Genomic DNA, 12,888 nt, shown 5'->3' on the forward strand with positions numbered 1-12,888 from the left:
ACTAATCTTGTTCCTTTACATAAGCCTCTGCATACCTTAAGAGAAGTAAATCTTAAGGATGTTTATTGGATAAGAAACTGAGACAAACCTGGGCCATGTCTTGAGGGAATTTTTTTTTTTTAATTTGTACCTAAGGTCTCACTTTAGTATCATAGTATTTGCATCCATTTCCTCTTAAATCAATTCCAATCATAATTTATCATGATGAAAAATGCCAATACAGTTTTTAAAAAATCTATTCCAAATGCACTTTCTAGAATTTTTTGCTTTTAAAATGGCTTCTTTGGAACTTGAATTTGGACCAAACTTTTTTGTTGTATTTGTATTTAGTTTTTGTTCTCATCTAAATATGCATTTTCTGACTGTACAAAAGAAGCTTTGTTATGTAATTTAATAATAAATTAGAAGCCTAAATGGTTGTGCCTATGGTGGTTTGTATTGAAACAGTAACTATCAAGGCAGCTTGGGAATAGTGGTTATGAAAATGTTAAGTATTTCTCACAATGTCTTAAAATCCAGGTGAAACAAGAAGATGTGGTACATATATACCATGGAATATTACTCAGCATTCAAAAAAGATAAACACATGCAATTTGCAGCAACATGGATGGCGCTGGAAGGGATCATGCTCAGCGAAATAAACCAGAAAGAAAAAGAAAAATACCGGATGGTCTCACTCATAGCAGGAATCTAGAAAACTTAAATAAGGGACCAGGAAAAAGAATAACTATAAGAAAGTGAAAATCAAAATCAACAAAAAACTATGAACCAGAGACACTTTTTGGGGTGTGGGGGGCAGGAGGGGAGGGATTGGGGTCAGAATGGGGGGGTTGCAAATGTATGGGGAATATAACAATAAAATTTATTATTTTAAAAAAAAATCCAGGTGAAACAATGTCACCTGTCATTCAGAAAAATTGTGTGAGCATTTCACATACTTTAGCCCAGGAAGTGAAGGAGAATCTCTTACCACAAAGAAACATTAGAAGATAAGATGGGAATTAAAATTGTAGGATTTAGCAAGAAAACCTCCCTAAATCATCCTATAGATCCATCCAGAGGTTGATTCTCCACTCCACCAGAGAATCTGAAAATCCCTCATTTCCTATTACCTCTTCAAATGTTCTTATTTATGTTTTTTGCATCTTTTTAAACAATAATCTTGTAATCGAGATATAATACACATGCCAGAAAATTCACCTTTTAAGGCATAGTACAGATGACTTTTAGTGTATTGTGCAACCAGAAGCACTAACTTAAGAGCATTTTCTTCGCACCCCCACCCAAAGGAACCCTGTCCCCATTAGTAGTGACTCCTCATCCCTTACTTCATCCATCCTAGGAGCACATTCTTCTTTCTTTTTTTCAATTAAGCCACATTCATTCTTTTTTTTTTACGTTTTATTTTTGTGTAGAAGAACTGGGGTGTAGGCCAGAGGTGCGGGGAAGGGGGTGAGAGGATTCACCAAAGTGGGGAGCAGAACAGGCAGATCTACTGAAACACACTGCTGAGGGGAGCAGCGGGCAAGACAAGAGAGCTCTGCTGCGCCATGTGGGCCAGCTCCCTGGCCGGGGATTGAACTCAGGCCTTAGAGATGATAGCGCTGAGACTTAACCCCTAGGGAGACCTTATTCTTTCCTTTCTTGATCACCCCAGCTTTTCCCTGCCATCCATTCACTTGACATCTAACTGCCACCTCTTCACTGGGATCCTAACTTTTTAGCTACCTACTCTGCATCCAGCTCTGTATGTGCACACACCTCCACAGACATAGATCAAATTCAACCCCACTTTTTAAAAAGGAAGGTAGACTTCCCTTTTACAGATAGTAAAACAAGACTAGAAGGATTAAGTAATTTGCTTGATATCAGTGAGTATAGCAAAGGAAGGGTTTGAATCTTGAGGGTTCCTTGATACCTCTAATACACTAGTTCTACAAAAAATTTAACTCGTGGCATGATTAGGGAAAAAGCTATAAAAGAACTGATTTTAAAGGTGATGCATTTAGAATATATAGGTGGCCCTGCGACTTGGGCATTTTCAAGGAAAGCTAACTATTAGCCAAGTGCTTGACAAAAAGGATTTGTTTGTCAATCACTGTTTGTTTGCAAGAACTAATGCACTGAAGTTGCACAAAATTTTTTTTAGTGACTTGAGTTCGATCAAACTTCCTGCCCAACCCTTCCTAATCTTCTTTCTAGTTTAGAACTTCAGAGTTCTTAGAAATGGCAGAGACACCTCAGCACAGATCCCAGTGATGCCATCCAAACTACAGTGGTGGTGCTTTTCCTTTCCAGGTGGAATGGCTGCCACTCTTACTCCACTGACCTTTGTTTCCCGAAGGAGCTGAGACTGCCCAGCTGCTTTGTCTGACTGATATCAGAGCTAGAGAATCCCACTGAAGGTAATTGCTATCAGGCCGTTTCCCCTTGTTTCTCTAACACAAATGGCAGGAGAAAAACAATTATGTTTTTCTTTTTGAAGATACGTATTTGCTGGCTTCATTGGAACAGAGAGAAATGCACTTTAGCTTGATGCCTTCCGCTCTACTCAGCTGAGATTTCCCACCTCGGCAGAGCTGCTCAGCTTACAAAGCTCTTTATTACTAATTCTCTGAAGACACTTAAAAGCTAAAAAGGTTGGGTGCTGAAAAGTCTAACTTTCTGTTTAGAGGAATCCCAGAGATCACTTGATGCTCTTTTCACCGTCATAAATTTAATTTGTTGTCCTAGACTAAGATATTCAGTTTCCCTCCTTTGAGATACAAAACTCTTAGGAAACGGTCACTTTCTTTTAATTAGTACATTTATTTTAGTTATTCTCAAAGATCCAATGAGTCTTACCAATGAAATTACAACTTGAAGGGGAGCAAGCAAACATGGTTAGTAGCTACTTTTAATTCAGTGCCAAAAAGGTATGGTTTAATTAAACATTTCTCCCAAAGTGATAAGTTATCTCTAAATGAATGTGACATTTAATTCTTACAGTTCTTCCTCATCATGGATAATTTGCTGAGAATTTTGTGGCATTTTGTGTTCTCACCCTGGAGTTAATCCTCAGTCCTCTCCATTTTCCTCTCCTGACTCTCTTTGCACGTCCCACAAATTGAGGCCCTGTTGGGCCAGACTGTATCGCGCGCCCTCTGGGCTGGGTTTCCAGGCTCTCACTCACGCCTACACGGAGCTCACTCCACTCTACACATAGCTGCCAAGTTTATCTCCCTAAACAGCTTCCAAACTCTTACAGCTCCCTCTTATCTATGGCAGTGTGTTATAGGTGACCCTTGGAATGTACACCCAGCACTTTGCTTCGTATGACAGACAGGCAACACACATACAAATAAAACCGTGTCCACTTGGGGAGGCAGCATTCTCCTTTCACAGGCAGGAAAGCAAGCCCGAGGGAGTAAGTACTTTGCTTGAGATCAGGGTCTCCAGTTGTCTCTCAGCTGCCCTTTGCCGAAGGCATTTCCTCTTATGAATTGTAATTAGCAGAAGCATGTGGTGCAGCGGAAAGAACAGGTCTTGAAGTTGTATGTTCTGACACTGGGTTGATACTTTACAGCCGATGGCAAGTCTTTAAACCGTTCAGTTCAGTTTTCTAATTTGTAAAGTGGATTCACATCAAAGAGAACAGTACAAAATTCCTTAGAATGCTCTCAAGAAGTAATGTGGAGGGAGGGTCCACCACTCAACTGCAAGTGCTGGAGAGCAAAGGCAGGGATCTGTTCATCTTTATATGACATGTATGAACTTGATGCAGAAACTGTCGCATAACTTCTCAATTAAATCTGGCTCATAGCCCCTATCCTACTGGGCTTAGCAAAAAGAAGAGAAACAAATCAATTGCTCCTAATTGCCAAATCTGCCCTTTGCCTCTTGGATTGTGCAAAGCTCCCCGGAATCGCTCATGGTCCAGAACACTTGAGGCGGCGCTCTAGCCTACACAGTATCCCACGGATGTCCTCACTTCCTGAACCCACATACTTCTTGAAGCCACCAGTGGCTCTGCATCTGTATCACCTTTGGGCACTGGATCTTTGGCAAGGAGCCCCTGGGTCCTGGGTTCAGCCACCCTGGGACATCTCACTCCACAGCCCTTCCTGGGAGCACTGGGAGGGTCTGGAAGACTGGCAGGGAGAAAGGCAGAAAGCTGACACCAAGAGACCCCACTCCCTGTCTTCCACAGGAAGTCTTCCCACCTTTCTCCTTCCTTGCCCTCCTGGGATGAGCCTCTCTGTTAGAAACAGAACTTAGCTTAATGGTGAACTCCTAGTACTTGGCACATAAGTGGTTGTTTGAATGAATGGAGGAAGAAATTGAAAAAAGCTCCAAAGTTTTAATTTGTTCATGTTTGTAAGGTCCAGACCTCAGAGGTCTTGTGTCCATAGCTCCTGTGTGTCCATAGCTCCAAGGGGTGTCTCCCACAGCACCTGTAATTTGCCCTCTCCCTAAAATTGTGGAGTTCAGGGTCACAGTTCAGCAGTCTCAGATGGAGGTGGTGGGCGTTGGAATTTGCCTCTCTGCCTTGATAATCTTTTGGCAATGTCTGGAGACATTGGTTATCACAGCCGGAGTGGGGTGAGGTGGATGCTACTGCTAGTTACCTGGTGGAGGTCAGAGATAACTGCTAAATATCCTATAATGCACTGGGCAGCTCCCATCAGCAAAGAATTATTCAGCCCAAGATGTCAGTAGTGCCAGTATTGAGAAATCATGGCTCAAACTGAATTCATATTAAAGTTGACCAGATCCCTCCAGGGAAGAAGTTACTCAAATGTGTCCTATAACCACTAATCCCTTCTTACCACCCTCGACCAATTTGCTGCCTGTAGGACAAAGCTGGCACATGCGATCTCCCCCTTGCAATCACCTTTCCTTCCTGCCTTATCCCGTCACTTCCTCATCCCAATGGTATACACCTCTGATTTGATGTCCTAGGCTTTTGTAAAACAGCGTGTCTTAGAATGGCTTCCTCTCCATGCCTGCCTGTGACATACTTCCTCCTTGAATTAAAAACCCTAACTGTCTGGGGTGATTGCTTAATGGGTACAGGGCTTCCTTTTTTCAGTAATGAAGTGTTTCAGAAGTACACAGAAGTGGCTGTACACAGTGTGAGTATACCAAATGCCACTGGACCAACTATGTTATATGAATTTCACCTCAACTTTTTTAAAAAAGGAAGCAAACAGCTCTTCTTCTGGGAAGATTCCCTCACCTGGCTCTCTTGTGTGTACCCACAGTCCCCATCAAGTCCATAGAAACAGAAACTTAGCTTGCTTACTTGGCTGTCAATAAATATTGAGAGGAGAGATAAGTGGAAGGAATGTAATGCCTGGAAAGGGATGTCATCGGCTGCTTTGCCTCTTCTTTCACTACTGCCTCACTGTTTTTACAGCTGCCCAGTCCTTCTGTTCTCTTTCTCTGTGACCAGTCAGGTAAAGTAGGCACCATGGTATGAGGGGCCTGGCTTTCCACAACTATTTCTAGACATCCTGTTGCCAAAGAAAAAGTGGGGCCAAACAGTGACTGCAAACAGGACTGCACCATTTACTCTTGGGAGAGTGATCACCAAGGAAATCCCACTTTGTAGAGCTCGGCTGCTCGGTACTTTGTCACACCCAGAGGGGAACCCATCCCTTCCAGTTCAGTGTAGGCAGGACTTGAGCCTTGCATAGTATCTATGGAAATCGTAAATAAGTGAAACTATGGAAATCATAAATAAATAAAACCTCTGAGTGATCTTTGACTTGGCAATTCCACTTGTAAGAATTCACCTTGTAGATGCAAAGCAATGTGTATATAAGGATGTTCATAGCAGCATTGGCTGTAAAAGAAAGACTATAAATAACCTAAATGTCCATTGGTAGGAAGATGACTAAATAATCACATAATTCTACATCATGAAATAATCTATAGCTGTCAAAATGAAAGGTAACTTACAGACTGATATGGAATCTCTGAGATATGTTGTTAAGTGGGGAATGATAGGTGTGTATTATATACACCACCTTTTTTTAAAAGCGGTTTTATTGAGGTATAATTGACATATAGTAAACTCAGTATATTTAAGGTGAACAGTTGAGCACCATAATCCAAGTAGTGAACATATCCATCACCCCCAACAGTTTCCTTGTGCCCCTCAGCAAGATAGGGGACAAAGAAGACATAAGAGGTCTGTTTTCTGACCATTTTACAAACACAGAAATCTCTCTGACAGGTAAGCCCTGCACCCCTGACTTTCTTGATATACATATCCTTACCTCATATTACTATGACATCGTAACTAGGGCATGGTTATAATTATGGCAGTCATCTTTATCCCCATTTTATAGAGAATAAATTGATCATTAGCTGGATTAATTGCAAAGTCCTGTGGCTAGGCAAAAGTAGAGATGAGCATGAAACCCACACCTTCTGACTGGGTCTCATGCCCCCTCCTGCATAGCTGTCTGGCTCCCCAGAGTGCCAGGCAAGCATTTCCCTCTTCTCCACCCATTAGGTACTACCAAACTGCAGATCCAAGGCAAGGTCTCCTTTCTCCAGGGAGCAAATACTACACCCCAAAGCCAGATGATTTTTATCTGATGTGAATATAGCTACATATTGTGCTTCTGGGCATTAAAAGCTCAGCCCAGAAAGGGATCTTTTAGACAGTGTCTGTGTGTTTCTGTGGCTAATTGCCTGTGTGGGGAGGTGAGCAGCTGCAGTGAAATGCTGATCTTTTAGCCTAATCACTCAGAAAGAGCTGGGTTACTGTTACCTCCGTGAATCAGCATTTTGGGAACAGTTGCTTACAGCTTGGGAAGTGGGGACAACTTGGGAGCAGGCCGTGACATGAAGAAATTCAGCACCAAGGCCAGCAACTCAAGGCTCGCTAGTGACCAAGAAGCCATAAAGTGAAAATTCTCAGCCAGGGCACCTTGGAATCACCTAGAATGCTGTCTTTAAATACAAACACACACAAAACAATATGCGGGTTCCACCCCAGATAAAAACTTGCGGCATGAATCTTTTTTAGACTACTTTACCTCAAGTGATTCTAATATGTGACATGGATTGAGAATGACTGTAGTAATAAATCAGCAAATACAAGGTGAAGTATTCCACAGAATGGGCAGCACTAGGTGACCATGACAATATAGATTAAAAGGGACCTTGTGGGGGAGGTTATTTAGTTCTGCTCCTCAGCCCTGCTTTTATGAAAACTATTCCTGGACTACTGTAAATTACTTCAACTCTCTTCATTCTGGCATCATATTCCTTGGGCTCCCTTCTCACAGCCATTAGAAATAGTCTAAGCATTCTTCATGGCAACGTGGAGAACAAAACTGGGTCCAATTCAAAACGTGCACACACACACACACACACACACTCCCAGAAAGAAACCAAGAGGTTGCAAACATAGTTTGGGAGTTAGCAGAATTTATCTTACTTTCAAGGTTTTAAAAAGAAAAATTAAGGGTTATCTGAACAACCCTTATAATGGGATAAAAATTGGAAACCACTTTTATATTTTAAAAAGGGGGTGTTGGTTATAACTAAATCAAGAGTGAGGTGTCTGCATCATGAAATTCAATGCAGGCATTGAAAAGTAAGCTGCCTAGGGCCTCCCCAGTGGCGCAGCGGTTGAGCGCTGGGCTGCGAAGCTGCCCACAGCCTCTGCAGTGCAGGTTCGATCCCCGGCCACCAGCAAGGACACAACATGGCGCGCAGACCTCTCCTGCCATGCTCGCTGCTCCCCTCAGCGATGTATTTCATCATTCTGACTCTTCTGTTCCCCACTCTGGCTCTGGTGAATTCTCTCACCCTCCTGCTTCTGATTGTACCCAGTGCTTGTGTAAATAAATAAATAAATAAATCTTTAAAAAAAAGAAAAAGTAAGCTGCCTATAAAAATTTAATGGCATGGGACAGTGTCTGTGCTGTATGACATGAAGAAATCTGGTCACGAGAACAAATGCACAATGAAATCCCAACTTTATTTTAATAATATGCATGTAAATGCCTAGACATTTAAAAAATGAAAAAATGCAAAATGCTTAACAGTGATTATCAACAAATGTTAGGGAAGTAGGAAATTTTCATTTTTTTGTATTTTTCCATTCGATCCTTACTTCTACAACGAACATACACCCAAAGAATTTGCCATTTTCAATAGAGAGATAAAGAGAGTTTAGGCTGAAATAAAATTTCATTGCATAATCAATGACATTCACATAATAACATAGATACTTCCCTGGAATAAACAACTCTTTTAAGGCACATGTTCATGTTTCCTTGGAGCTAAATATTAATTTAATAGAACTCAGCCTTGGAAATGAATTTTAGTTTATGTGAAATTTTTATGAACTAATGCATTCACAAAACTAATTGGTTGGATCAATTAGGTTGGATCAAAGAGCAGGGTCAGAATGGAGTCACAAAGAGGTATTAAAATATGATTTCTTGTCAATTCACCATTGCTTTCTTAAAAGAACATCAATTTGGATGAGGCATTCATCGAACAGGTCTGCAACACAAAGCTACAAATCTAAATCGTGTTTCAACTAGGAAAGCAGCACTGGAAGCAGAAAGCAGGCACTGAAAAGGAAAATATGCCAAATCTTTTTTCACAGACCAGTTGGGGGAGCCACTCTTGGGTTCTCTTTCCAAGGCTACCTTCAGCAGGAAAGAGGGAGGAAATTTAAAAACTGAAACAGAATTCATTTAAATAAAAGTACCACCAAGTCCTGCTTGAGGGGGGTCTCAGAGGAATTATGGTGCAGATGTCATCATCACTGTGTGACCCACTGTAAATGATTAAATATAAGATGTAAAATGTTCACAGTTCCATTAACGATGCAGTGTTCCAGTTTCCTACAGTGTGGAATTTCTGAAGTGTTCTTGGCTAAATAGAATAGTCTCCATCCATCTGTTAAAAACATGGTTTCAATACAGACATTTTCCAAAGCAGCCTATTTTTTGTTTCAAAAACAAACAATTTTAAAATGCAGGACATGCCAGGTGAAAAAGTAAGAGAACTTCTCATCTGTGATCTGCAGTCTACTCATTTTGTTTCCCAGAGGCAGCTGCTCAAACCGTCGTCTTGAATCTCTTTCCCAATATTCTAGAGACCTTTTTCTTCACATCCTCCCTGTAGTTGGGGACAACAAACAGGTTATAAAACTGTGGGCTAATGCTTTGCTCCCATCCCCTGGTGAGTGGCAAGAATGTGGAAAAATGTTTCCCTTGTGCATTGTTGGGAGGATGTAAAATCATGCAGTCACTATAGAAAACTGTATTATGGTCACTTAAAAAATTATAAATGGAGGGGCCTCCCTGGTGGCACAAGGGGTTAAGATGCAGCACTATGAAGCTATCCGCAGCCACTGCAGCACATGTTCGATCCCCGGGCAGGGAGCTACCCACATGGTGCAGCAGACCTCTCCCGTCTTGCCCGCTGCTCCCCTCAACCGTGTATTTCAGTGCATCTGCCTATTCTGCTCCTCATTCTGTCTCTGGTGAATCCTCTCACCCACCCCCACATTTCTGGCCTGCACCCCAGCTCTTGTATGCATAAATAAATCTTTTTTTAAAAAAGTATAAATGGAAATACTATATGATCCAGCAACTCCATCTCTGCGTCTATACCCCAAAGAATTGAAAGCAGTGACTCTAAGAGGTATCTGTACCCCCATGCTCATAGCAGCATTATTCACAATAACCAGATAGAAGCAACCCAAGTATCTATTGATGGATGAATGAGTCAACAAAATTTGTTATGTTATTGAGTCCTAAACAGAAAGGAAATTTAGACACCTGCTAAAACATCGATGAAAGTTGGGGACCTTACGCTGTGAGAAGCCAATCTACTTATATGAAATACTTGGTCAAATTCATAGAGAGGGAAGTAAAAGGGGGGCTCCAGAGGCTGGGGAAGGAAAGGGATGGAAGTTCATGTTTAGTGGGAACAGAGTATCAGTTTTGCAAGATGAAAAGGGTTCTGGAGGTGCGTGGTGGTGATGGCTGCACAGCAGCGTGAATGTGCTTAACACTATTTAACTGTACAATTAAAATGACAATTTTATGTGTATTTTACCACAATGTAAAAAAATTTAACTGTGGACTTAAAATTAATTAGAAGAAATTTTTTGCTGTTGAGATAGAAGGAAAAGATGTTGACTTTTTTTCTGTGCTTATGACTGTGTCCTTGGTTAATAACTTCATCACTTATAAGCTTTTGTTTTTTAATCTGTAAAATGAGATGACTAATCCCTATTTAAATAGGTTATCAGGAGGATCAAATGAGGTTGTGTATTGAAAAAGTACATAGTAAATGTTTAGTAAATATTATCTGAATGTGAATCTGTTCATGCCAAACAGAGCTGAAAGTGGAATGGGGTATCTCACGATTTCCCCCCAGATGAGAAGCATTGAGAACAAGACAGAAGTTTTTGATTAAAATGCTTTGAATTTAATTCATCTGTGCTCTATTAACTGTATGTAAAGGATGAGATATTTTCAAGTCACTTTCTCTCCAGTAACAAGCTCATGTCCCCAGCTAGAAGGTTTTCAAGATTTCTGTATCACTGAATCCCTACTTCCAGCAGGAAGAAGGCTCAAGGGAAGTGGTTTTCCTTCCTTGCAGGACCAAGTACCCTCCTGAGAAGAACCTCCAGGGCTCAACTCCCTGGAAGCCCTGACCCCTGCCCCCACATACCTGCCCTGCCCTGAGGAGATGCCTCTGAGCAAGGGAGGTGTCCTGGGGCAGAGCTTCTCTAGGGAGTACAACCTGCTGGGACCTGGGCCCCTCAAGTAGGCTCCTTGGGCAAGCAAGACTTTGCCTTTGACGTAGATAAACTGGTCGGAGCCACCATTGGGGCCAGGATTGAGCTTGATGAAACTTTTAGGAACAGATTCACCAGAAACATGAGCATAAATCCATATAGGAGAACCCCAAGGCTTCTTATTAAAATGACAGCTTGGCCTGTGAGTTCAATCCATGCCAGATGTAATTCTGGCTGGGTAAGTGCTGATGGCTCAGGACAGTCATCAGAAAGGCAATGATAGTGTCAGAGGAGGCAGCTAGACCTAATGAAAAAGTGTTAGAAATTCTTTTGTTGGACCATACCGGTAAACTGTTGCTACTGGGAGAAAGAAAATTACAACAGTCATATCAAAACCATACTGAGATTTTTTTCAAATTTTTTTTAAAGATTGATTTATTTGGGCCTCCCTGGTGGCTCAAGGGGTTAAGATGCAACGTATGAAGCTATCTGCAGCCACTGCAGCAGGAGTTTGATACCAGGCCGGGGAGCTACTCACATGGCACAGCAGACCTCTCCTGACTTGCCCACTGCTCCCCTCAGCAGCATCCTTCAGTCAATTTGCCTGTTCTGTTCCCCACTCTGTCTCTGGGGAATCCTCTCACCCCCACACCTCTGGCCTGCACCCCAGCTCTTGCATGCATAAATTACAAGAACTGGGGTGCAGGCCAGAGGTATGGGAGGGGGGAGTGAGAGGATTCACCAGAGACAGAGTGGAGAGCAGAACCGGCAAATCTACTGAAATACACTGCTGAGGGGAGCAGCAGGCGAGACAGGAGGGGTCTGTTGAGCCATGTGGGTTGCTCCCTGGCTGGGGACTGAACTCGTGCTGCAGTGGCTGCTGATAGCTTGACAGCACTGAGACTTTAAGCCCTGTGCCACCAGGGAGGTCCCACAACCACAATTTTTAACAATTGCCTAAAGTTTGTTTTATAAACATGAAGCTTTACATATCAGAAGAATAAAGGTGGCCTCATATTAAACCAGTCTGACAGTAAGAGAATTTTCATCTTCCTGCATTGAATGAGACAAGGGGTCACCCAATTTTAAATTCTTATGAGACTTTCAACTCAGGTAATTGAGGTGACTAAGCCTCTTTGTTGAATTCAGTCTTGTGAGATCCATTTTCTTATCAGCACAGACTAAGGCGTTTGACAGACCAATATCCAAATGAAAAGGGCATTTAGATCCCTGACCTGTACTTCAGAGATTCTTTTTAATTAAAAGCCTTCTTAGAAGGTCACCTATACTTTTGATTTGAGATCTTTTTTCTGCAAGATAGAGCTTTTATTATAGTATCTGCCACTCCAGGTCTGTCTGCACTGGTGACCAACTTCGAGAATGTAAGCAAGTTCACTTAACTTCTTAGATGTCTGTACAAACAAGATTTTTACAAAGAGTTATGAGATATAGTCCCCTTATGGGCAGGCATGTGAACTGGATGTCAAGACTATGATCTGCTTTCTCTATGCCTCCCCCCTGTACTCCCTGGGCCTAGGCCTGAATCCAGAGCCGCCCCCACCCTGATTGGCTTGAAGAACAAGAAGAAATCAGTATACAACGGAGCGTGAATAGCACGAACTGGGTGGTTATTGAGCAAAAGCATACACCCTCCCCTTGATTCCTTCATTCATCAGACATGCAGTAAAGCACCAACTCTTGTGCCAGGTCCTGTCTGGGGCCCTGAACATTAACGGAACACAATATAGACGGAAGATTGTAGTCCGAGAAACAGTAAACAAATCAACGGGATGAATTCAGAGGGTGGCAATGTCACCCCAAAACTAAGATTGCTTAATGTGAGAAAGTGTCCCGAGTGTGCAACTAGAGGCTGCTGTTTTCCTCAGTTAAAATTGAGGACTTCATGGGACAGAGCTGGGAGGGATTATACTAGGCCACATGAGCCAGAAGGAAAAAGAAAAATACCTGGGAAATACAGGCAAAGCGAACAAAGGATCAGGAAAAGACAAAACTTGCAGGCGACCACAGAGCTGAGGCATACAGCAGGGGAGGAGGGAGAGGGGTCAAGGCAGGGGAGGGAAGCACAGAGGACTACGGTGATGGTCGCGGGTGCCCAGTGG

Source organism: Talpa occidentalis, unplaced genomic scaffold (genome assembly GCF_014898055.3).
Source record: "Talpa occidentalis isolate TD23 unplaced genomic scaffold, MPIMG_talOcc4v2.1 talOcc4.7, whole genome shotgun sequence".
NCBI classification, from domain to species: Eukaryota; Metazoa; Chordata; class Mammalia; order Eulipotyphla; family Talpidae; genus Talpa; species Talpa occidentalis.